General features: G+C 36.4%; 1 protein-coding gene across 3 annotated transcripts in view; it reads right to left on the minus strand.

Moving 5' to 3' along the window:
- Positions 1-23,305, minus strand: part of USP15 (ubiquitin specific peptidase 15) — a 127,472-nt gene that overhangs the window by 31,055 nt on the left and 73,112 nt on the right. Inside the window, exon 8 of one of the 3 annotated variants that reach the window (XR_013995479.1) lies at positions 4,143-4,288. The exons of the other annotated variants lie outside the window; for them this stretch is intronic. The gene's annotated coding sequence lies outside the window, so the exon portion shown is untranslated. The remainder of the gene's footprint in view (positions 1-4,142; positions 4,289-23,305) is intronic. 3 annotated transcript variants of the gene reach the window in all.

Consider the following 23,305-nt stretch of genomic DNA (forward strand, 5'->3'; position numbering starts at 1 on the left):
GCAGCATTACTCCAGCTATGTAAAATGTTCCTTTTTTGCCTTACTTCTACTAAACCATTAAGATTAAAAAATCCTGCCTAACTGGGTGGCTCAATGATTGAGCATCGACCTATGAACCAGGAGGTAATGGTTCAATTCCCAGTCAGGGCACATGTCTGGGTTGTGGGCTCGATGCCCAGTGTGAGGCATGCAGGAGGCAAGCAATCAACGATTGTCTCTCATCATTAATGTTTCTATCTATCTCCTTCTCCTTTCCTCTCTGAAATCAATAAAAGTATATTTAAAAAAAAAAAAGATTCAGGAATCCTGTCTGGGAAGCCTTCCCTGACTCCCTTACATTGTTTCCTCATACATGTTTCCATAGTGCTTAGCGCTCACTTTTATTACTTCACTATGTATTTTATAACATATTGTAACTTTAATTTTTAGTTTGTCTGTCTTGCCAAATGGAATGAGACCTCCATGATAGGAGGAATCATGATACATTTGGTACCTCCAGCACTGAGCACCCATTTCACTTGGCACTTAGCACGCATACGATAAACGTATGCTTAATAAAAATGCTTTTGCCTACCCCAGTCAGAGTGGCTCAATGGTTGAACTTTGACCCATGAACCAGGAGGTCACAGTTTGATTCCCAGTCAGGGTACAGGCCCAGGTTGCAGGCTTGATCCCCAGTAGGGGGTGTTCAGGAGGCAGCCGATCAATGATTCTCTCTCATCACTGATGTCTCTATCTCTCTCTCCCTCTCCTCTCCTTTCTCTGAAATCAATAAAAACACTTAAAAGTTTTTGCCTATGTTTACTAATGTAATTATGCTTTTTTTTTAAAAAAAAAAAGCTCTTTTCTTTCACTGTTTGGCACAGTACTCAAATTTTTGTTGAAAAAAATTACTAAGTGAGGCAAAAAAATATTTGCTTATAGTAAATACCAAATTTCTCCAAGCACTTGTACTTGAATACTAAAATCAAAAGAAGAACCACCACCTATTACATCCCTTTGTCTGACTTTCATTCAGTCCACTATCTGCAGTGTCTCTGAATGGATTTTTAAAAAGTCCCTGACACAGAGACCAGTGCTCATTTTCATAGTGACACATGACAGTTTGTAACTGAATATAATTCAATGTCAACAAACAAAACAAACATAAACAGTTTTAAAGATAAATAACTGCCTGTCAAGATATCATAACCAATATATTTTGAGATAAGCTTTATATTTAAACCACTAAGTCCTAAATGGCCCCCCAAAACATAATATTCGTTGAACATAATGTTTTAAGAAACTAACAAGCTATATTTTCTAAATTTGTATAAACACATAAATACAGAAATTCAATAGCCAGTTTAATTGTTCTACGAATGCACATATCATAATAGTTTAAAAACTAAACTGATGTCAGACTTTTCTATCTCATCCTGAAAATACCATGCTTTTCTACTAGAAAATAATATTATTCTAGGAGTCACTATATTCTTGACATAGTATAAAAACCAATCAAAATATTAAAAGTTCTTATAACTTCTGATATAAATTTCAAGGTATAACTGGGATAGAGGTAAAACAACTAAAATATTTTCATGCTCCAGGTGATATCAGTATGAAATGCCATCACTCTGATTGAAGAAAAAAGACAGTTACTTAAAGTTGGTCAGGCAGCTTGATTTATGATGTATGCAACTCATTATTCAATATTTTGACATGAGGCTATTTTAGAAAAATAAACATCTTTGACAAATATAAGAAAATTTGATACATGGACTGGCACCAGTAAATATATTTAAAAAATAATTTTCATTAGTTCAATAATAAAAATCAAAACCAGAGTTCTGAAGTATCTCTCTCAAAAGTTCTACTACAAAAATGATCACTTCCCTATCTGGTTAGGACTGTACCTAAAACAATTCCTTTCTTAAGACACACATGTATTAAAAGTCATACAAGTGTTGACATAGGAAATTTCCTTCTTAACTTGTAAGATACTTTACTGAGTAATATAATATGGACTAGAAGTCACACACAACATATGTTGTGCCTATGTAGATATATATCTCACTTTCAAGGATTCTTAAATTGTAAAAGAGAACAAACTCATCCTTCCATAATATACATGGTTTTTCTTAGCAAAAACAGTATATGAATGTTTCATAAGAACAAAATAAAATATATACAGTATTAATATGCTATTTTTATGGTTACTCAGGAGTTTTGTGACACTTTACCAGTCACTTGCCTTTTTGAACTTTACCGCTCTTAATTTGATTTCAACTGTCTGACATTGACATATGCTAACACTTCAGTATTTCACGGAGAACTATCTCTTACAATTAATCACCAAAAAATGAGGTCCATATATGAAGTAATGTGCCTGATTATTCAATACATTACCTTAAGTCACATTTTGTTTACATCGTAAGTGTGCCTAGAGTTGGTCCTAAAATTGAGAATTTTGTCAAATACCATGTTAAAAATAAAGCAATAATGAGAATAAAGAAAAGTATTATGTACCAGTGGTTACAATTCTTAATGCAAAAGAAAAAAAGTGAAAGATTCACATTAACGAAGAGTCAAATGCACTCATCAACTAGGCTAAATATTTCTATATTTAAATATATTTTATGATCCTTAGGCAAGTTAAAGTGTGTAAAATTGACAAGAGCATTTAAAGACCTAAGGATTAAAAAACTACATTTCATATTATTTGGTAGGCTTTGGGCATTCATTAATTTAGCCTTTGTGATATAATGACTAGCTGCCTAAATGGAAAGTTTTCAGACATAAGCTGTTACGAAATGTTGATGCATAAGGGATGATGAAAATGGCTGGTGTATGTGCAAGCCAATCATTTTGTGAGGAGACAGGACTGCTAAGTATTTATTCCTCAAAGTAGCTTTGTGGTTCTCTATTTATGTTTACATATGCATTTAAAATGGAAACCATGAGTAATAAGAGTATTCTTGAATGTAAATCTGAATTAGGATCTTAAGACATATTCTTAGGTTTAGTGATTTAAATTGAGCCTTAGCATGTACTCCTTCTTAGAATATTCTTCCCCTGTAAGATTACTACTTATTCTTTAACACTCAGCACCTCTTACAAATGATACCTCTTCCTTAGCACCTCAAGGAAGAACTAATAATACTCTTTCCTCTGGGCTAACTCTATACCTTGAACTCACTTACATTAAACTTGAGAGCAGAGTCCATGTCTTATTCTCCTTTGTACCTCAGGGTCTAGCACAATGCCTGGCACATACCTCAATAAAGTGTATTGAATGAATGAAAACCTGTATGGTAGAAAGATTAGAAGCAGTCCCTACAGAGATTGAGAGAAGGAAAACACTTGACTAAAGAAATCTGAATTGCACCCTGTTATATAATATAACCTGTCTAAAAGTCCTACAACTCAAAAATAAAGTCCAAATCCTGTAATGCCTAAAGAGGCTTGCCTAATAAAGAAAGTAACTATTTTGAATGCCCCCAATAACTATCAAGCTAAATACATATAAGTAAAAGATAAATGAAGGAAAAATAGTTAGATATATATTTTTATGAAGACTCTTTCCCCCAAATCTTCAACCTGTATCAAGATATAAAAATTCTAGAGAATTCTTCTAAATAATCAAATGTCTCATCACATAGACATTCTGCTATATGGTTCAATGTATATAGACCTTAACCATTGCCACAATGAAAAACTATTTTAAAAAAGAATGCATAAAGTTTTAATTCTCTATGAGAAACTCTCATAAATTTTCATACTTAACCCAAATTCTTAAAAATGGAATACTATATAAAATACTTTATTTTTTTATTATTTGGAAAGACTACAATGCTTTGCAAATAACTTTTTCTTATATTCACATGCACAAATTCTATTGCTTACATTATTTTCAAAAAGTTCTCCTATTAAATATGTTTTCATTAATAAGGTTGATGTTTCTAGAGCTCTCTGAAAAAATGACTCATAGGAGTCTAAATTTGTATTTCACTATAAAGTTCTACAGTTTAAAAAAAATTGATGAAGTGAAATAAAGTTCTACTATATTACCAAATCTCAAGTCGGTAATCAACATGTTTTAGGAAATGAATAATTAGCAGCAATCCCAATAATTTGTAATGAATCTGGAATTTCCCCAGTACCTGGAAAATAGCCAAAGTAATCCCCTTCAAAAAGAGAAAGTTGTCTTTTGTAATGCTGATTATGAACCACTCCCTTTCTGTTCAGGTGCTCCAGAAGCCCAATTTTCAAGTGATCATGTATGCTCACTATTTTAGTAAACCGGTAACTAGAACAGGAAAGAAAACAAACTTAATTTTTGATTACCTAAAGCCTCTGAATTGTATAACTCATTCTGTAACTGATCGAAATGTAAAGCCTCTCATAGTCCTTTAATAAAAAGTAGCTACACCTTCAAACCAATAAATACTAAAAAAAATTGAAAAAACCCTCAACCTAAAATGAGAAAACCATTTTGATTTAAAAAATATGAAGTAATCCATGGTTAAAATAACCTTAGAATACCTCCCCCCAATTTTTTTTTTGACTTTAAGATTAGATGGATAAAGAATTTTCTTATTTGCCATGTTACTGTTTTTCAATTAGTCATGAAAATAGTGAAAACATTCTAAAAAGGTACTGTAATAATCCTGAAGCATTCTGTTAATACTGGAATATTGACTATTGTTCAGTAATTAAATAGATGAGACAGGAAACTGTAATAAATACTTTTACAATGAAGAACTACAAATATAAGCCTGCCCTGTCATCAAGGTTTTAAAAATGAGGTATTTTTAAGACACCTGATATTTTATCTTTTGTGACTTTCTTCCCTCGGAAAGGCAAATCTCATTACATTTGAGAGATCAATTCTGAAGCTTTGCCACCCATTTTGGGAAAGCAAATACAATTATATAGCTTTTCCATTTGTATTGCCATTCTCTCTTCAAGCTTTCTTTAAAAAACACATTTAAGTAAATGAGATATAAGGGGATGTAACTTCCCTTTTATTTTTTTTAGTTTAAGAAACTTATTGAACTAGGTTTCCTCCCATTCCCAACTAGTCAGTTAAGAGAACTAGCACACATTCTACTTAAAATATTGAAATTTTACGGCAGCATTTTTGAACTGGACAGTAATCTTCTAGTATTTTAATAGATATCATTATTATGTTACATATTAATAATATCATTATTAATATGGTCAATATTTTTAAAGCATGAATAAAATTAAACTTTACTTAAAGTTCGTGCTGTCACCCTTTCCTTCAAAATCTATGGAATTTCTTCTTTACACACAACCCGAATTCAAAAAAATGTCCCAATAAGTATAAGAACTAATGGAAAACATTTTGTTGGCTAGCAAAGAAATGTTAATGATTCCCTCCCCTCCTCATCTACAGAATTGAGTAAAAAGAATTCTAAGATTGTCAAAAAGACTGTTACTTGCCACGAGTAAATCTGTAACTAGAGCTATGGGTGCTAAAAAAGCCATAATTATGTAAAAACCATTGATTTTTATCTTTTTTTTTTAAATACATTTTTTTATTGATTTTTTACAGAGTGGAAGGGAGAGAGATAGAGAGTTAGAAACATCGATGAGAGAGAAACATCGATCAGCTGCCTCCTGCACATCCCCTACTGGGGATATGCCCGCAACCCAGGTACATGCCCTTGACCGGAATCGAACCAGGGACCTTTCAGTCCCCAGGCCGACGCTCTATCCACTGAGCCAAACTGGTTTCGGCTGATTTTTATCTTAAAAGCTAAACGTAGAAATTGGATAGAACCACTTCCAATATAAATTTGAAAGCTTCTAGGATATTGACAATGATTACACAAAGAAAAATGCTATAACGTTTCTGGTATGTGTATTTAAATGAGGTTTTAAAACCACTAGACTATAATAGCAAATGTCTAATTTTTTAAAGTAACAGGGTATTTAGTGAGGGATTTTATGTTTACACTAGAGGCCTGGTGCATGAAATTTGTGCATTGTGGGGGTGGGGGGGACGTCCCCTCAGCCTGGCCTGTGCCCTCTTGTAGTCTGGGAGCCATGGAGGCAGGAGAGGCTCCCACCACCAACGTTGTGCTCGCCAGCTGTAAACCTGGCTCAGGGCTTCTGGCTGTGTGGCGCTCCCCCTTTGGGAGCGCACTGACCACCAGGGGGCAGCTCCTGTGTTGAGCATCTGCCCCCTGGTGGTCAGTGTGTATCATAGTGACCAGTCGCTCTGCCGTTTGGTCGATTTGCATACAAGCCTTTTATTATATAGGATATTCACTTTATGGGAAGCATGCTAAAACCAAATAGTTCTAATAACATTAATAAACAGTATAAGTTATATTTATTTTTATTTTTAAAAAAGATAGATATTTTATTGTTTTTTTTACAGAGAGGAAGGTAGAGGGGTAGAGAGAAACATTGATGAGAAACATCGATCAGGTGCCTCCTGTACACCCCCTACTGGGGATATGCCTACAACCAAGGTACATGCCCTTGACCACAATCAATCAAACCCGGGACCCTTTAGTCCGCATGCCGACATTCTATCCACTGAACCAAACTGGTTAGGGCAGTTATATTTATTTTTAAAAACTAAAGCTTATGAATTGAATTTTAATATTTAGTGTCTCATCTACTACCCCATTAATAATTCAAAACTGGCCCTAACCGGTTTGGCTCAATGGATAGAGCGTTGGCCTGCGGACTGAAGGGTCCTGGGTTCGATTCCGGTCAAGGGCATGTACCTTGGTTGAGGGCACATCCCCAGCGGGGGGTGTGCAGGAGGCAGCTGATCTGTTTCTTTCTCATCAATGTTTCTGACTCTCTATCCCTCTCCCTTCCTCTCTGCAAAAAATCAATAAAACATATTTTAAAAAAATAATTCAAAATTGGTTCACATAGTGAAATAAATGCCAACATTTTAGCCAAGCAAGATAGTTAAAGGTGAACTTAAGAAAAACAATAATTCCTTATAATTTTGTATGTGATCACTCCCTTGCACTTAATATTCAGTAAAGAAACAATTTTTAGTAAATAAGTATTAAGAACTGTGTGGTTTGTTGATCTTTTAGTTCTTCTGCAAAGGCATACAGAAAAAAATTATTTAAAAATTAACTGGTTTAACTACCAAATCACATACTACTCTGTATCACTTCATTATCCTAGGCCCATATCCATTAAATACTTAAGGTGAGTTGAAACAGAAATTTAAAGACTGTATGTGATAGTATGAACCATGAAAGTTTCTGATTATCTCTATCTCTATATGTAAAAGCCTAAGCGATCATTACAACAGAACTACGGGTTGACTAGTCACTATGATGTGCACTGACCACCAGAGGGTAGACCAGGGGTGGGCAAACTTTTTGACTCGAGGGCCACAATGGGTTCTTAAACTGGACCGGAGGGCTGGAACAAAAGCATGGATGGAGTGTTTGTGTGAACTAATACATGTTAACACTGCTGCTGGTGAAGGAGCGGAGGGGAGAGCAAGAGAACCCTCTGCTCTTTCGGCTCCGTGGGCCGGATAGAACAGCCGAACGGGCTGGATCTGGCCCGCGGGCCGTAGTTTGCCCACGGCTGGGGTAGACACTCAACACAGGAGTTGTCCCCTGGTGGTCAGTGCGCTCCCACAGGGGGAGTACTGCTCAGCCAGAAGCTGGGTTCAGGGCTGGCGAGTGCAGCTGTGGCGGCGGGAGCCTCACCTGACTCCACGGCAGCACTACCGAGCAGTGGTAGCAGGTACAGTGGGCCAGGATGAGTGCGAGTGGCATGGCGCCCGGCCCTGGTTCTGGCTCTGTCCTGGCCACTTGCCGCACTGCTACATCCCTTGGGGGATGTCAGACTGCTGGTTTAGGCCTGCTCCCGGCAGTCGGACATCCCTTTAGGGGTCCCAGATTGTGAGAGGGTGCAGGCCAGGCATGAATTTCTGCATCGGGCTTCTAGTCTTCATAATAAAAATTTTAAATTTACCTAATAATCATTCAACAAGTATTTATTAAGAACAGATTATTTTAAGAGTCTCCAGAAGTATAGAAATAATGTTCTTAAAAAATTTTTTTTTCATATCATTCACAGAAGTCATTCAAGGAACTATTTGCATAGTGGTGGGGGTATGCTCTGCCAAGCTGTGATTAACATGGCAGCCTAATCTAAGTGCTACAGATCAGTTACATTGGAGGGACATAAACTGTAGTATTTTTTGGACTTTATATATATTGTTAGGTCTCTGACCCTTCGGTTGCAAGGAATAAATACTATATAATAAGAGCCTAATATGCTAAGTGTCTGGCTGGCCATTCAACCAATCAAAGTGTAATATGCTAATGATATAAGGCCGCTCAACCGCTCGCTATGACGAGCACTGACCACCAGGGGGAAGACGCTCCGACCAGTAGGTTAGCTTGCTGCTGGGGTCCGGCCGAGCGGGACTGAATGAGACAGGCCGGACATGCCCTGGAGCCCTCTCGCATCCCTCCCCAGCCACGATTGTGCACGGGTGGGTTCCCTCGACCTGGTCTGCGCCCTCTTGCAATCTGAGACCCCTCAGGGGATGTCGGAGAGTTGGTTTTGGCCTGATCCCACAGGCCAGGCCAAGGGACTCCCACTGGAGCATAAATTCATGCACCGGGCCTCTACTATATATATAATTTTTTTTAAAACTATTATGCTTCTTTGGAGTTTAGAAAGCTCCAGAAATATCATTAATCTGGTATAGGTCAAGTTCTAACATGTCTGGTAGGTTTTCTTTTTAATTGAATTTATTAGAGTGCCACTGGTTAATCAAATTATATAGGTTTTAGGTGTACAATTCTATAATACATAATCTGTATACTGTATTGTGTGTTTACCATCCCAAATCAAGTCTCCTCCCATGGTAAGTTTTCTAATGTAGTACATTCTCAAACCATCTATGTGAGGAAGTACTTTAAAAAATGTTTCCCAAATCGTCACTAGATGAATCACTAGGAAAATGAAATAAAAACCATCGCTCCATTTTTATTAGATTTAGTAGACGTAAACTTTTCCTGTAAAAGTTCTGGACCACTTACTCTTAATTTCTATACTTATTTTATTGCCGACCAGTACTGCCCCATTCATTGACACATTGTGAGAAACACTGTTCTAATGTACTTACTGAGAGTATGCCAAGCATTGGGGATATAAAAGAAACATTGGGGATATAAAAGAAAACCAAAAATATCTCTATTTTCATGATTCTCACTATATAATAAGTATGTGCCAGCATAAAACAAGAGGGATCAGGAGATGTAGGAAAGACAACTAGTGAAAAGGTGACAGTGTACACAAAGAGGTTTGAAAAGTAAGAAACTTCAAGGACCTTCAGTTTTGGCTAAAGAGGTAGGTAAGATTGAGTTTGGATTTTATCCTTTAGATGATGGGACATGGGTTTTAAGCAAGGAGGTAACATAATCATACTTGCACTTTAAAACAATGACTTAAAGCAGTCTACTAAATGGACTGGAAGAGGATAAACCATGGAACAAAGAGGAGAGTTCTAGATATAGTAGTATTTTAACACATTGTGGACAGATCATGAGAATTCTCGCTTCATATTACACAGTGTTTTACAAAGTATCATACTTTAAAAAGATATTAGCTTGTTAAGAATATGTAATAAATAACTTCAAAATGCAATGGGTATTTAATTTTAAAGCATGCCTTTAACATTTACGTAAAATTTTTTTGTACTCATTCAATAGAGACTTATCTGGCCACTGGGTAAAGCTAGCAATAAAACTACTGGTCCACAATGTGTTAGTAGTTCACATAAAAGATGTTCAAGTACTGAGACAGTGTACTGACAGGAGAGTGATATTTAAGAGGCAGTAGAATGATCAGGACTTGGGCTAATAAGTCTCAGGTTTTTTACTTGAGTTACTAGATGGATGGTTTACTTACAAGAGAATGTAAGAAAAGGATGAGGAATCTGGGAATATACCTTTAGTCTTGCTGAGTTTGAGTTATCTATAATATATAAGCTAGGCACAATGTCTAATCTATAGATATAAAAGCCTAAGTGACCATTATGATGCGCACTGATCACCAGGGGGCAGACGCTCAATGCAGGAGCTGCCCCCTGGTGGTCAGTGCACTCCCATAGTCAACCTCCTGCAGCTGGCCAACCTCCCACAGTCCCTCCCCCTGGCTGGCCGGCCCTGATCGACCCTGATTGGGACTGGGTAAGACGACCCCAATTGGCCCCCATCACCGGCCAGGCCAAGGGACGCCACCACTGCACGAATTCATGCACTGGGCCCCAAGTAGTTATATTTTGGAGGGACAGTCAAGAGAGAAAATTATGGTTGAGACAGATTTGAGATTTGTCAGTGATAAGGAGATGTTAACTTCTCAAAGATAAAGAATGCAGCAAATAGGAGGTCAAGAGTAACCTTATAAAAAGCAATTTCTATGGTATGGTATGATAGTGAAGATAACAACATAACAGCAGTTGATACTTAAATGCTGCTTATTATGTGCCAAACACTTTGTAAGAACTTTACTTTCATTTAACAGATGAAAAAATTAAAAAGTTCTTTAAAAAAATGTTTTAAAAATATTTTTATTACTGATATCAGAGAGGAAGGAAGATGGAGAGAGAGACAGAAACATTAATGATGAGAGAGAATCATTGATCAGCTGCCTCCTGCACACCCCCTACTGGGGATCAAGCCCACAACCAAAGCATGGGCCCTGACCAGAATCAAACCGTGACCTCCAGGATCATCGGTAGACATTCAACCACTGAGCCACACTGACCCAGCAAGAAGCTTCTTATTCTTATCCAAGGTCACATAATTTATAAGTGGCAGAACTAGAATTTGAATACAAGTTGTCAGTCTCCAAAAATTCAAGCTTTTTAAGGAAAATTATCTTTACTGTTTAAAGTATTATAGACTAGAGGCCCGATGCACAAAAATTGGTGCACTGGGGGGTGGGAATCCCTCAGCCTGTCCAGAGCTCTCTTGCAGTCCAGGACCCCTCGGGGGATGTCCACCTGCCAGCGTAGGCCCCCTCCCTGGGAGAATCGGGCCTAAGCTGGCAGTCAGACATCCCTTTGGCAGCCGGGGAGCCACAGTCGAACATCCTTAATGCTGCCAAGGAGGCTGGAGAGGCTCCCGCCACTGTTGCTGTGCTTACAGCCATCAGCCTGTCAGCCCGGCTTGTGACTGAGTAGAGATCCCCTGTGGGAGCACACTGACCACCAGGGGGCAGCTCCTGCATTGAGCATCTGCCCCCTGGTGGTTAGCGCATGTCATAGCCACCTGTTGTTCCCATTTGTTCTGCCTTTAGGGTCAATTTGTGCTGGGGTCCAACCCCAGCAGGTCCAGGGGTCCCCAAAGGTGTGGACGGAGTCGGCAAAGAAGGAATGACACGGAGACAGCGTTCAGTTGATCAGCAGCCTAGACAGGATCTCTAGCCAGGATCTCCAGCCAAGTTCTGGTCTGGATCTCCAGCGAAGTTCTGGTTAGGATCTCCCGCCAGGTTCTGTGTCCATGTTCTCTTGCTAGGTTCTCCAGCCAGGTTCTGTAGCCATGTTCCCTCACTAGGTTCTCCAGCCAGGTTCAGTCACCAGGTTCTAGTCAGGTTCTCTTGTTGCCATGTTCTATCCAGGTTCTGTAGCCAGGTTCTGTCTCTAGGTTCTTCAGCCAGGTTCTCTCGCTAGGTTCTGTCTCTAGGTTCTGTTGCCAGTTTCTGTCCAGGATCTTTTGCCATGTTCTCTCCATCAAAGTTCTTCTGTCTCTAGGTTCCGTGTAGGTTCTGTCTTCTTGGTTCTGTCTTGTTACATCTGTATACCAGTTGATTCCAATCCTATCAATCTCTATTCCAAAGGTTAGGGCGTTTCTTATCTCCATTCCAGGGAGTAAAGATTATGTAGCTTAAGCATGATTGTGCCTAGTTAAAGTGATTAATTACCCGCCTGGCACTTAGTTAAGAGGTTTTATTCCCTCCCTAACTTCAGGGGAAAATCCCTACCTGGGGAAACAACCTTTCTCAGAGACCTTGGTTAAAACACATAGTGCCAAGAAGGTGAGCAAACATATTAAGAACAGTATGCCATATATGCCAGGTCCCTTGAAACAGCAAGCATGGATCGGCTCCCGGAAAATTTGCATATTACCCTTTTATTATATAGGATATTCCCACCCACCCCCTCGCCCCCCATTGACCCATTCTTGCTCACACTGTCCCTCTTCCCCACCCCAGGCCTTCAAAACACTACTAGGTATACTGGTTAATAAAGTGGATTTTGTAATCAAAGAAAACATGATATTTTCAAGAGAAACATCAAAAGTGCTTTATTCAAAGTAATGTCCATCGCTAGCTACACATTTCCCCCATCTTTCGATAATTAGTAGATACCGTCCCAATAGAACTTTTCTTGTTTTGAGGCAAACCATTCAGAGACCCAATTTTCCACTTCTTCGTATGTTTTGAAGTGCTGCTCAGAAAGTGCGTGTGCCATCAATCAGAAAAAGTGATAATCTGAAGGAACAAGGTCTGGTGAATATAGTGGGTAGGTTAATAGTTCCCAGGCAAGATCTTTTAATGTGTCTTTAACTGGTTTTGAAGTGTGTGATGGTGTACTACATGAAGCAAAATTACTTTGCTGTGTCTTCTGGCACATTCTGGTCATTTCACAAAGTGTGGTTCAAATTGATTATTTGTTGTTGGTAGTGATCAGTATTAATGGTTTCACCTGGTTTTAGAAGCTCATAATACACCGCACCTTCCTGATCCCACCAAATGCAGAGCACTGTCTTCTTTCCGAAGCGATTTGGCCTTGCAGTCAATGTTGATGGTTGACCTGGATCAACCTATGATTTTGCTTGTTTGGGATTCTCAAAATAAATCCACTTTTCATCACCAGTCACCAATCGATGCAAAAAAGACTTTCTTTTGTGCCGTTGAAGCAACACTTTACTGATGACTTTTCGGTTTTCCATTTGTCTTTCGTTCAGTTGATGTGGCACCCATGTTCCTTCCTTTAAAATCTTTCCCATTGCTTGTAAATGAACGGAAATTGTTTGCTGAGCAATGTTTAATCTTTCTGCAAGTTGTTTTTGAGATTGATACGCATCTTCATCCAATAATGCTTGTAATTGTTGGTCTTCAAACTTTTTTGGTTGACCTGGATGTTCTTTGTCTTTCACATTGAAATCATTACTTTTAAAGCGTTTAAACCAGCGTTCACAAGTATCTTGAGATGGAGCATGTTCACCGTAAGCTTCCCGAAGTATTCAGCAGCACTTCAAAATAATGAATTAAAACTTCCTGCAAATGCTTTTTTGGGGCACGAAATTCAACACTTTTAAGTGTAAAAATATCTATGATGTTAATACCTTTAGAAAATTTGACATATGAAATTTTGAAGCTTGTTGTCAATACAAAAAAATAGCATACATATCAAATCGCATATATATCAACATATGTGTAACTCCATCTATTGAAAAAAATCCGCATTATTAACTGGTACACCTAGTACAGTGTGTGTCTATTGGTTATGTAGTATATATGCATGTAAGTTCTGTGGTTAATCTCTTCCCACCCATCCACAACTATGCTGCAGAGATAAGAACTACTGAATGAGAGATGAGAAAGACCACCCTTTTCAAGGTCAATGCTCCTCTTCACTCCACCCCTCCTATCCAGTTTAAAAAGGCCTTAACCTCCCAGCTTGTGTGGCTCACTAGTTGAATGATGACCCATGAACCAAGACGTCACCAGTTGTATTGCCATTCAGAGCGAATGCCTGGGTTATGGGTTCAATCCCAGGTAGGGGACATGCAGAAGGCAGCCAATCAATGATATTTCTCTCTCATTGATGTTTCTATCTCTCTATCCCTCTCCCTATCCCTATAAAAACCAATAAAAACATATTAAAAAATAGAAAAATAAAAAAGACTTAACCATGTATGTATGCTGAAAGAAAGACAGTGATCAGGTGAGGCTAAAGGTATAGAAAAAGAAGAGTTGATTAATGGAACAAGTCTTAGGAAGATGACAGAGATACTTTGGTATGGTAGTTAATGAGTATAAGAGGAATCTTAAAGTATACCTATCTTAGTATCAATAATTTTCTTATAAATAACTAGAGGCCCGGTGCACAAAACTTTGTGCACTCGGGGGTAGGGGATCCCTCAGCCCGGCCTATGTCCTCTAGCCCTCTGTGACCCCTAGGGGGTGACCACCTGCTGGCTTAGGCCTGCTCCCCGAGGGATTCGGCCTAAGATGGCAATCAGACATCCCTCTGGCAGCCCGGCAGCCCTTGGGGGATGTCCACTTGCCAGCAGGGAGCAGGCCTAAACTGCAGTCGGACATCCTTAGCACTGCTGAGGAGGAGGCAGGAGAGGCTCCACCACCACTGCTGTACTGGCAGCCATCAACCTGGCTTGTGGCCGAGCAGAGCTCCCCCATGTGAGAGCGCAATGACCACCAGAGGGCAGCTCCTGCATTGAGCGTCTGCCCCCTGGTGGTCAGTGTGTGTCATAGTGACCAGTCATTCCCAGTCTTTCTGCTGTTAGGGTCAGTTTGCATATTACCCTGTTACTATATAGGATAGAGGCCTGGTGCATGGGTGGGGGCTGGCTGGTTTGCCCTGAAGGGTGTCTCGGATCAGGGTGGGGGTCCCGCTTGGGTGCCTGGCCAGCCTGGATGAGGCGCTGAGGGCCGTTTTCAGGCTGGCGGGTGACTGAAGCTCCCAACCTCTCCTTTTTTTCTTTTTAATTCTGGGATTTATTTATCTTCTATGGCTGTAACTGGAGCTGAGAGCCGGCTTTAGCTCTGAGGCTCGGCTCCAGCTCTGAGACCTCGGCTGCTGAAAGCAGGTATCTGGGTTTGTTTAGCTTCTATAATTGAAACACTGTTGCAACTCCAGCTCTGAGGCCCGCCTGGCTGAAAGCAGGTTTCTGGGGATTGTTTAGCTTCTATAATTGCAACATAGTTGCTTAGAGTGCAGCTCAGAGCAGCAGGCGGGGAACCTTGGCTTCCTCCTTCACTGGAGCAAGCAAGCCTCCTGTTCGCTTCAGCTGCCTGGCTGCCGGCTGCCATCTTGGTTGTCAGTTAATTTGCATATCACCCTGATTAGCCGATGGGAAGCATGTCGGAGGTATGGTTAATTACCATGTTTGTCTATTATTAGATAGGATATATACTAATCTGCCTATGATGTATCTGTGTCAGGAGTGGGGAACGTCTGGCCCATGAAATCATTTGGTCTGGCCCTGCCAAGGCATTAGCGGTGAGTTAAATGTTTGACCAAATATAGCAGTCTAATTTTTAAGTTGGTAATTTTGTATGGCCCTTGAATGATGGTATAAATATGCAAATGGCCCTTGGCAGAAAATAGTTTCCCCACCCTGATCTATGTGGATGTTACACGGATGTCACAAATTGTATAATCCTAAAATTAAATTATCTTCTCCCCTCTACGAACCTACTCTTCTAATTTTGTCCCTCCTCCTACCACTCCAATTTCATTAAATGGTTATCATTTTGATGTATAATTCAGAAACTAGAGACACACTTGTGATTTCCTTTGCTTTTCATTAATTTGAGTGCCTTCTACATAATGGGGACATTGTTCTAGATAATGGGGCTATAGTAATGACTAAAACAAAGCCCCTGAGTTCATGGAGAGTGCGTGTGCATTGGAAGTAGCGGGTAAACAGACAGGCAAACAAAACCCAAATACATATAGGTCATGATTGAGGTACGTAATGTAGGGAGGGTAGTTACTATTGCATAGAGTGAGTTGGGAAGAATCTGATAATAGAGACCTGAAGGAAGTGAGAGAGCAAGGATATAAATATTTGGAGAAAAAACATTCCAGGTATAGGAAATTTAAAGTTCAGAGATACTCAGTCTGGAACATTCTTGGCTAGTGAAGATGGAGAAAAGTGAACACAGAGAAAAGTGGGAGAAAATAAGATAGTAGGGGGCCAGATTGTATACAGCTTTATGGTCTCTTTTAAGGACTTTAGCTTTTGTTGAGTGAAATGAAAAGGCATTTAGTGTTATAGACAAAGAGTAACAGGAAATGCCTTTGGTTGGAAAGAATCACTCTGACTACTCTTTTTAAAACAGACCATAGGGATTATGGGTATAAGCAGAGAAATCAGCTAGGAGAGAATTACAATAAACCAAATGAAATGATGATAACCTGGAACCTTCAACGCTTTTGTAATACATTAAAATTCAAATTCCCCTTATATGACCTGGCTTTTGTCTACTTTTTCTAATTCATTTTATATCACTCCCCTTCAAATATTATTCCATAGGTTACTCTCCTTTTTGTCCTCAAACTTGCCCATGTTAGGGTCTTTGCACAGTTTGTTGCTCTAGCTAACATCACCTCTCCCCTGTCTAACTCATACCTATTCTTTGGTCATAGTTTAGGATGATAACAATTCTAAAAGGAGATCTTGAATTATTTTGAACTTCTTACCATCAAATGAACAAAGATGTATATAATTCCTAGGTAAACTGTTTTGAACTATACAACAATTATATTACTTTATGGAAGTATCTTGCATTATGGGGGCCATATATTCAGCATAAACTTAAAAAAATATTTTAAAAGTTTGCAAAACATGTTATACTTAATCCCACTAAACTGTAGACTTAAAAAATGGTTAAAATGGTAAATTTTGTTATGTACATTTGACCAAAATAAAACATTTTAAAGGGATTTCTTCTAAGTTGTTTAGTATAATTTTGAAGATAGACGACCTCAGAATATTCTGCATAACAACCCAGTTTTAATTTATTTATTAACTTGTTTAAGTAGGTAACATGTTACTTAAACTTCTCTTTCCTCAATTTCATTATCAGTAAAATAAGGACACCTTATTCAAACACCTCTGTGAAGAGAAATTAAGAGAGAGACAATGATGAAAAACAACCCACACTATGCAAAGAAGGGTACTATTATTATCAGAGGCTGTGGGTTTGTTACTGGGCTGTTAATATATTAATGAGTTTATGAGAATTACTAACTTATTTTAAATATTATTATTAATTAAAGCAATGATTTAATTAATTGCTTGATCACTGACCTGCCTGGTATAGTTTACAATTTATTGTAAAGAGATTATTGATAACACTGAGCAATTGATTTCCATACGTATAGTACTAAAATAATATTGAACTAAGCATCCATTATTGGCAAAGTAACAATACTAATAAAGTTAGTCATGGATAATGAGCATCACCATAAGTATTTCTACTCACAAACTAAAATAGAAAGAAGATAATCTGAAGATTAAAAAAAATCCACTAAGTGAGGGCCTTTTGGTAATATATACAGCTTGGTTTCAACAGATTGGAATTTAAATGTATACATTAAATACAACAAAACAAGTCCTTAATAGGGATTTAACCTGGCTTTCTACTTTTAAAGGCTCTATTAGTACAATATATTGTATTTTCTAGTGACACTATTTAATAATACCAATTTATAATTTAGAGGATAAGCCTGACACACTTTAGAAATGTTCATCCATAAAATATTAATGATGTAAGTATACATTTTAATAAAGGAGAAAAATATGTGTTAGAAAGATTTCGACATCAAGAAAATAAACTGTTTGATTTTTAGGTAATAAAAGTACATCTAGAACCATTTTTTCTTTCACTTTGGTTTTCTGGAGGGGGGCATATTTGTAGTTACCATTATAAATTACAGATTTTCCTTTCAATTACAAATAAAAATCAACACAAGATACTTCAGTCTAATCATATTAAGATGTGATCTCTGTAAGTAATCCTAATGAACATATTTATATTAAATTGGTGTTATCTTTTATAGCCAGAGTAATGTAAAACCATTCTTTATTAGAACCAGATGTACTTATTTACAACTCCTTCAAATAACCTCTCTATTTCCCTATATTCTATATTCATCCTATTATAGAACTAGGGACAAACAATATTTAAGTCATTAAGCAAATTATTTAAGTTATCAGAAATAGAAGTATTAATCCTAAAGAAACTTGTATATATTCATTTGGAAGAATGTGAAGAGCAGAAAAATAAGATCGTCCCACCCTGTATCTGAGGTTAAGAAAGGATGTTTTCATGACGAAAAAAACATTATTAACCAGTTACACAGGTACAAGGCATTCTTTTAGAGATACCATTTCTCCCCCAGCTATAAAAACTAAATTCTTACAGAACTATGTTATATATACTCGTCCCCAAAATAATTTGAGAATTCAAGGTCTCTTTTCCCAGTCCTCCCTCTCTTTTAAAAGGAATACTTCTCCCTTACCCTAGTTTTAACAATGAGAAAAGTAAAAACACTAGTATCTGTGTTGAGAAAGTGAATGGATCTAATACAAGTAAGGGAGTTTCCATTTCTTTATTGTTATCAAAATAGAACACCTGATGGAGTTGTCATTTGATAGATGATTTAACACATTTTTGATGATAGCATGCCATGAAACTTTTGGCACATAATATGGAAGGAACTCAAATGATTGAGTTTAATTTCCTGAATTAGATAAAAATTTGCCCTAGGAAGAACTCTGAATTTTTAGTCAGTCAGATTCTCAGTTTATCAGAAGAAGTAATTTTCTTTAACATCATAAGTATTTTTAAAAATTTTATGTCTCGGGGTTTAAGTGTTTCTTTTTTTGATGGAAACCACACTCATTTATTTAACTATAACTTTGGTTAATTTGAATAAAATTAGAAAGCTTCATGTTAAACTTTGCTTCCAAGAATTTGTGTTTCAATAAAAGGAAAAAGAATGTCTAAGGTGAGAGAATAGTATTATATTAAATAATACCAATTATATTTTCTAGTGACACTATTTGAATCATATTCAAAGCTATGAAGTACAGGAACATAGAAGTAATAGCTTCAGTAATCATTTTCCTCTGTTTTTATAATATAATGAGAATCTAATTTCCTAAAAGAATGTTATCTCTGTAGAGTACTGCTCATTCTCTTTAAGTCTTAAAAAACACACAACACCAAATCCTAAACTTTCTATTAAACATTCTTTTGAATTTACTGAATAACTTTTTTTCCCAACCGAGATCACAAAGTGACCTTAAGAAGGTTGGAATTCACAACTGATTTTACATTGTATGACAGGAATAATGGACAGGTCCTTGATTACTATAAAAATTTTCAATGACTTCCCAGAGTCTATTTAAAGAGCCCTACTACTTCCAAGTAAAAAGTTTGAAAACAACCATCTTACGCCATGCTGCTTTCCAGTGGAAAAGACCATATCACACCCCTGCTTCAAATCCATCTGAAGAGTTGCTTCTTCCAGGAAGCCAATCATGAGCCTCCTAGGCCTTGACAATGAAAAAGACAAGGTTGGAGTGCTCCTGAATCTACTCAACTAATGCTAATTAAAATAACCTCCAATAAAAAAACTAGACATTCTCTCACCGGAGTAATACACATTTAAGGCACTAGAAAGGTATTTTGTTAACTTAGTTGTACCACCAGGACATGGTAGTATATGCCTATGATCATAACTACTCAGGGATAATCTGAACTCAAGAATTTTTAGTTCCCTGTAGACTGAATATTCATACATAGTTCCACGTTATTATACCAGTTGGTTATCAATTTGCTTAAGGAGAACTAAACTGACACAGTTCAGAAAAGGGAGATGATAAATTCCATTATTGAATAATACAGTGAAAAATAAAAGTACATTCAATTCTTTCTTCATTCACTAAGTCCAGCCAAAGTGGAATAAGACTTATAGGAAAGGACAAAAATACAGGCTATGGAATTTGGAGTTTTTCCAAAGTCACTATGCTTGACTCCTTGAATTTAAAAACGGACAAAATAATATCGACCTAATACGCACCTAATTCTTTTATGATGTGCCAGTCACTGTCCTAAGACCTTTATATTCATCAACTCACTTATCCCCACAAAACTCCTATGACATAGGTATTACTTTCCTCATCTGATAAAAAATGCGAACTGGAAATTACTTGTATAGGATAACACAGCTAATAAGTAGCAGAGATGTGTTTAATCCAGGCAGTATAACTTCATAGTGTGCTCCTAACCTATATTATTAATTTTTGATGTGTTCTTTTCTTTTCTTTCTGGCCACAATGTGGTTTTTAAACTATTCTTGGTATCCCATAAGAATGCTTCTGGGGCCATTAAGTAAAGTAAAAGAAAGCAGATGGGACTCTGGACACTTCACCCAGTCAAAGCAATTTCACTACATCTGTTTAAATACTGATTTAAACAGTATTTTTACAGTAATAATACAATTAAAATTTTCACAGTAATAATTTACAATCTTTTCATGCTAAAAAGCAAAAGAGTTTGCAAATCACAATATCTAGTTTATAATCTCCATAAGGTCAAGATTTATGACCAAAAGTATCTCACATTAAATAAAAATGACTTAATAAATTGAAACTATATGACAGTACCATACTCATCAGAAAAATCTAATGCTCACAAATACTATCACATCAGAGAAAACATTAAACACCAATATAATTAAATTGAATAACAATAATGTTAAATCACACAGACTGGTGTTTAATCTTTAAAAATGAGCAACCAAAAAGATTTCACTATTTCAGGGCTATTGATGGGTTAAGCATAAATCATGATCACATACTATAAAATGCCCACTCATATTTTTAGGATTACTGAATATAAGAAACTATATTAAAACTTAAATTATCAGTTTAAGTGTTATTTCATAATATTTTCTGATGTTCATGAATTGTCTTCTATTTCACAGAAGTTATAAGGAAATTTGAAAACACAAAAACAAAAACTACTCTATTAGTTATCTTTTATCATTTCCATCTGTGGACCTAAGAACTTACATGTGTGTTTATAAAACAGAGGAAAAAGGTTACTGCTACCATTTTGTATTCCCTATTAGTGTGACTATTGCGACTTTAGGTTGAGGGCTTACATCTAAATCAATTGAAAATCACTGAAGATTTAAGAAAATAAAACTGAAGTACCAGTTTTTCTAATTCTGGATTTGGATTAAAAGTCAAAAGTAGCAAAAATATAAACTCATATTTTCTACTCTGCAATTTGCTTGGAGAGTTTTATTTTGGAGAAAATACAGTTTCCAACCAACCAAGATACAGACATGAAATGTATCTACTGCTTAAAATACTTTATTGAAATTTACGTCAGCAATTTTTCATACTTTATGATTACCAGAAAATAACATACTATCACCCTAACAAACCTCACCCTCATGACTGTATCTCAGTTGAAACAGAATATGTGAAGGTGAAACATATTAAGAACGAGTGTCGGCATTACATCTACCAAATTTTTTTTGTAATAAAATTGCTTTAAACAGTAGTAAAAACTAATAAAACGAAGTTTCTGACACCTTAAAACATATACAAGGAAGTTAAACAAATGCCAAACCTAGCTCAATATAGCTGATTAGATGATTTAATTTTAATACTCATTTTTGAGAAATTACATTTAACCATGTGGAGACAAACAGTAAATAGACTACATCAAAGGCACAGGAAACTAGAATATAATATTGCCTTAAAAGGAATGCAAGACAGAGCCTCCCATGAATGACAGCATGAATAATCTTGCTTTCTTCTGAAAGACCCAAATATTTATTGCCTATGCTGTTAAAATATCTTCGTAATCTTTATGAAAAAGCACCAACATTGTTTTTCTATACTAGAATATTTAAAAAAACCTCAAACTATATCAAACTTTGACTGTTTATATAAAACATTTTTCAGAGATGGTATTAAGGATAATTTTCAGTGATCAGTAGGGTAGTCCAACATAATACAAACAAAATTGCAACTTGTCTGCCCAATCCCTATCTCTGAATGCTCACAACGAACGCACTGTACTTTGTTACCTAAGTAAAGATAAGGACAATATGTTTATTGTCCTTCTCAGATGAGTTTTATTTTTCCTTTCCCAGAAAAATTAAAATGTAATTGTTTAATTAGTGCTAACATCCTAAAAAAGCAATTTTGAATAAAGTAATTCACATTAAAATTGAATAAATATTATTCATCAAATAAGGTTTAATGGAAGAGTTTATTAATCGACATAGTATCTCCAACAGACACTGAGTGGCTCAACTCTAAACCAAGAAATCAGAAACTAACCAATTATGACCCCTTGTACATTTTTAAAAGATTGCCAACTCCTGATCTACAGAGTGATGACAGTTTAAATCTAATTTTTCCAAGTATGCTATAAAGACAATTACAAAAGGATTTATTTATAATTTTGGATGGTGAACAGTCCTACACTTTTCTCAGATAGTAAAAAAAGATATGCAATAATGTCCTTATCAAGCCATATTCTGTTTTTAATCTTTATCTTTGGAGGCTGCCGCCTAGGCAAAGGAGATTCAGCATTAAATATGAATCGAGAACAGAAAATTGCAAATTTAAAAGTAAAATTCAGAATTTGCACACAAAAAAAATATATTAAAATTTAAGTATAAAAAACAGTATGTGCCATTATTTCAGGTATTTGAAAAAAATTCTTATTTGTGAAAGGGGTAGTAAATAACCAGTTCTAATTTTATACACAGTGACAGTGATATTAAGATATATATAGATCTTGTTACTTCAAAATCAAGAAAAGACATAAATATTTAACAAGTTAAGTTGGAAGAGGGTATAGAAAGAGTAGGACAAAAAGGGACGCTCCATGGAGATACAGGAGAAAAAGGTAGTGATCTCTTATATCCCCAAATTAAAGATCTTTAAGGAAAAGTGATGTGTTAGAATATGTATACAAAAGGAGGTTCATAAAATTTTTTTTTAATCTTAACTTCACATTAAGGTAAAAAAAAAAAAGATTTAAATATAATTTTATTTAGAGTTAGAAGATTGGTGACCATAATATATTTATTCTCTAACATTCCCATCAATGTCAAAACAAAACAAAACAAAACAAAACAGAAACAACCAACCAAGAGACTTCTACTGAATATTGTAGAGATCTCACTAGCTTTTTCTTCTTCTCAGAGAGCCTAGGTTTTCTGTTTGGAATTATATTTTTGCATGAAGTGATATTTAATCTTCCACTATGTGGTAATCAATTATATGCCACCCAATTGAGGAACATTGATAAAGATATTCTATTACCAGCACTAGAATGAATGAGTCAAACGCGTATGTGTAAATATTCCACAAAAATAGAAAATTCTCAAAACATATATAATACTCATGTTCTGACATACAAAACCCAAGTCTACTCTTCTTGTATTACTGACTCTCACAAAACACATGAGTTTCACATTGTTTGGAAATACCTA

Source organism: Myotis nattereri (assembly GCF_964212035.1).
Source record: "Myotis nattereri genome assembly, chromosome: 2".
NCBI classification, from domain to species: Eukaryota; Metazoa; Chordata; class Mammalia; order Chiroptera; family Vespertilionidae; genus Myotis; species Myotis nattereri.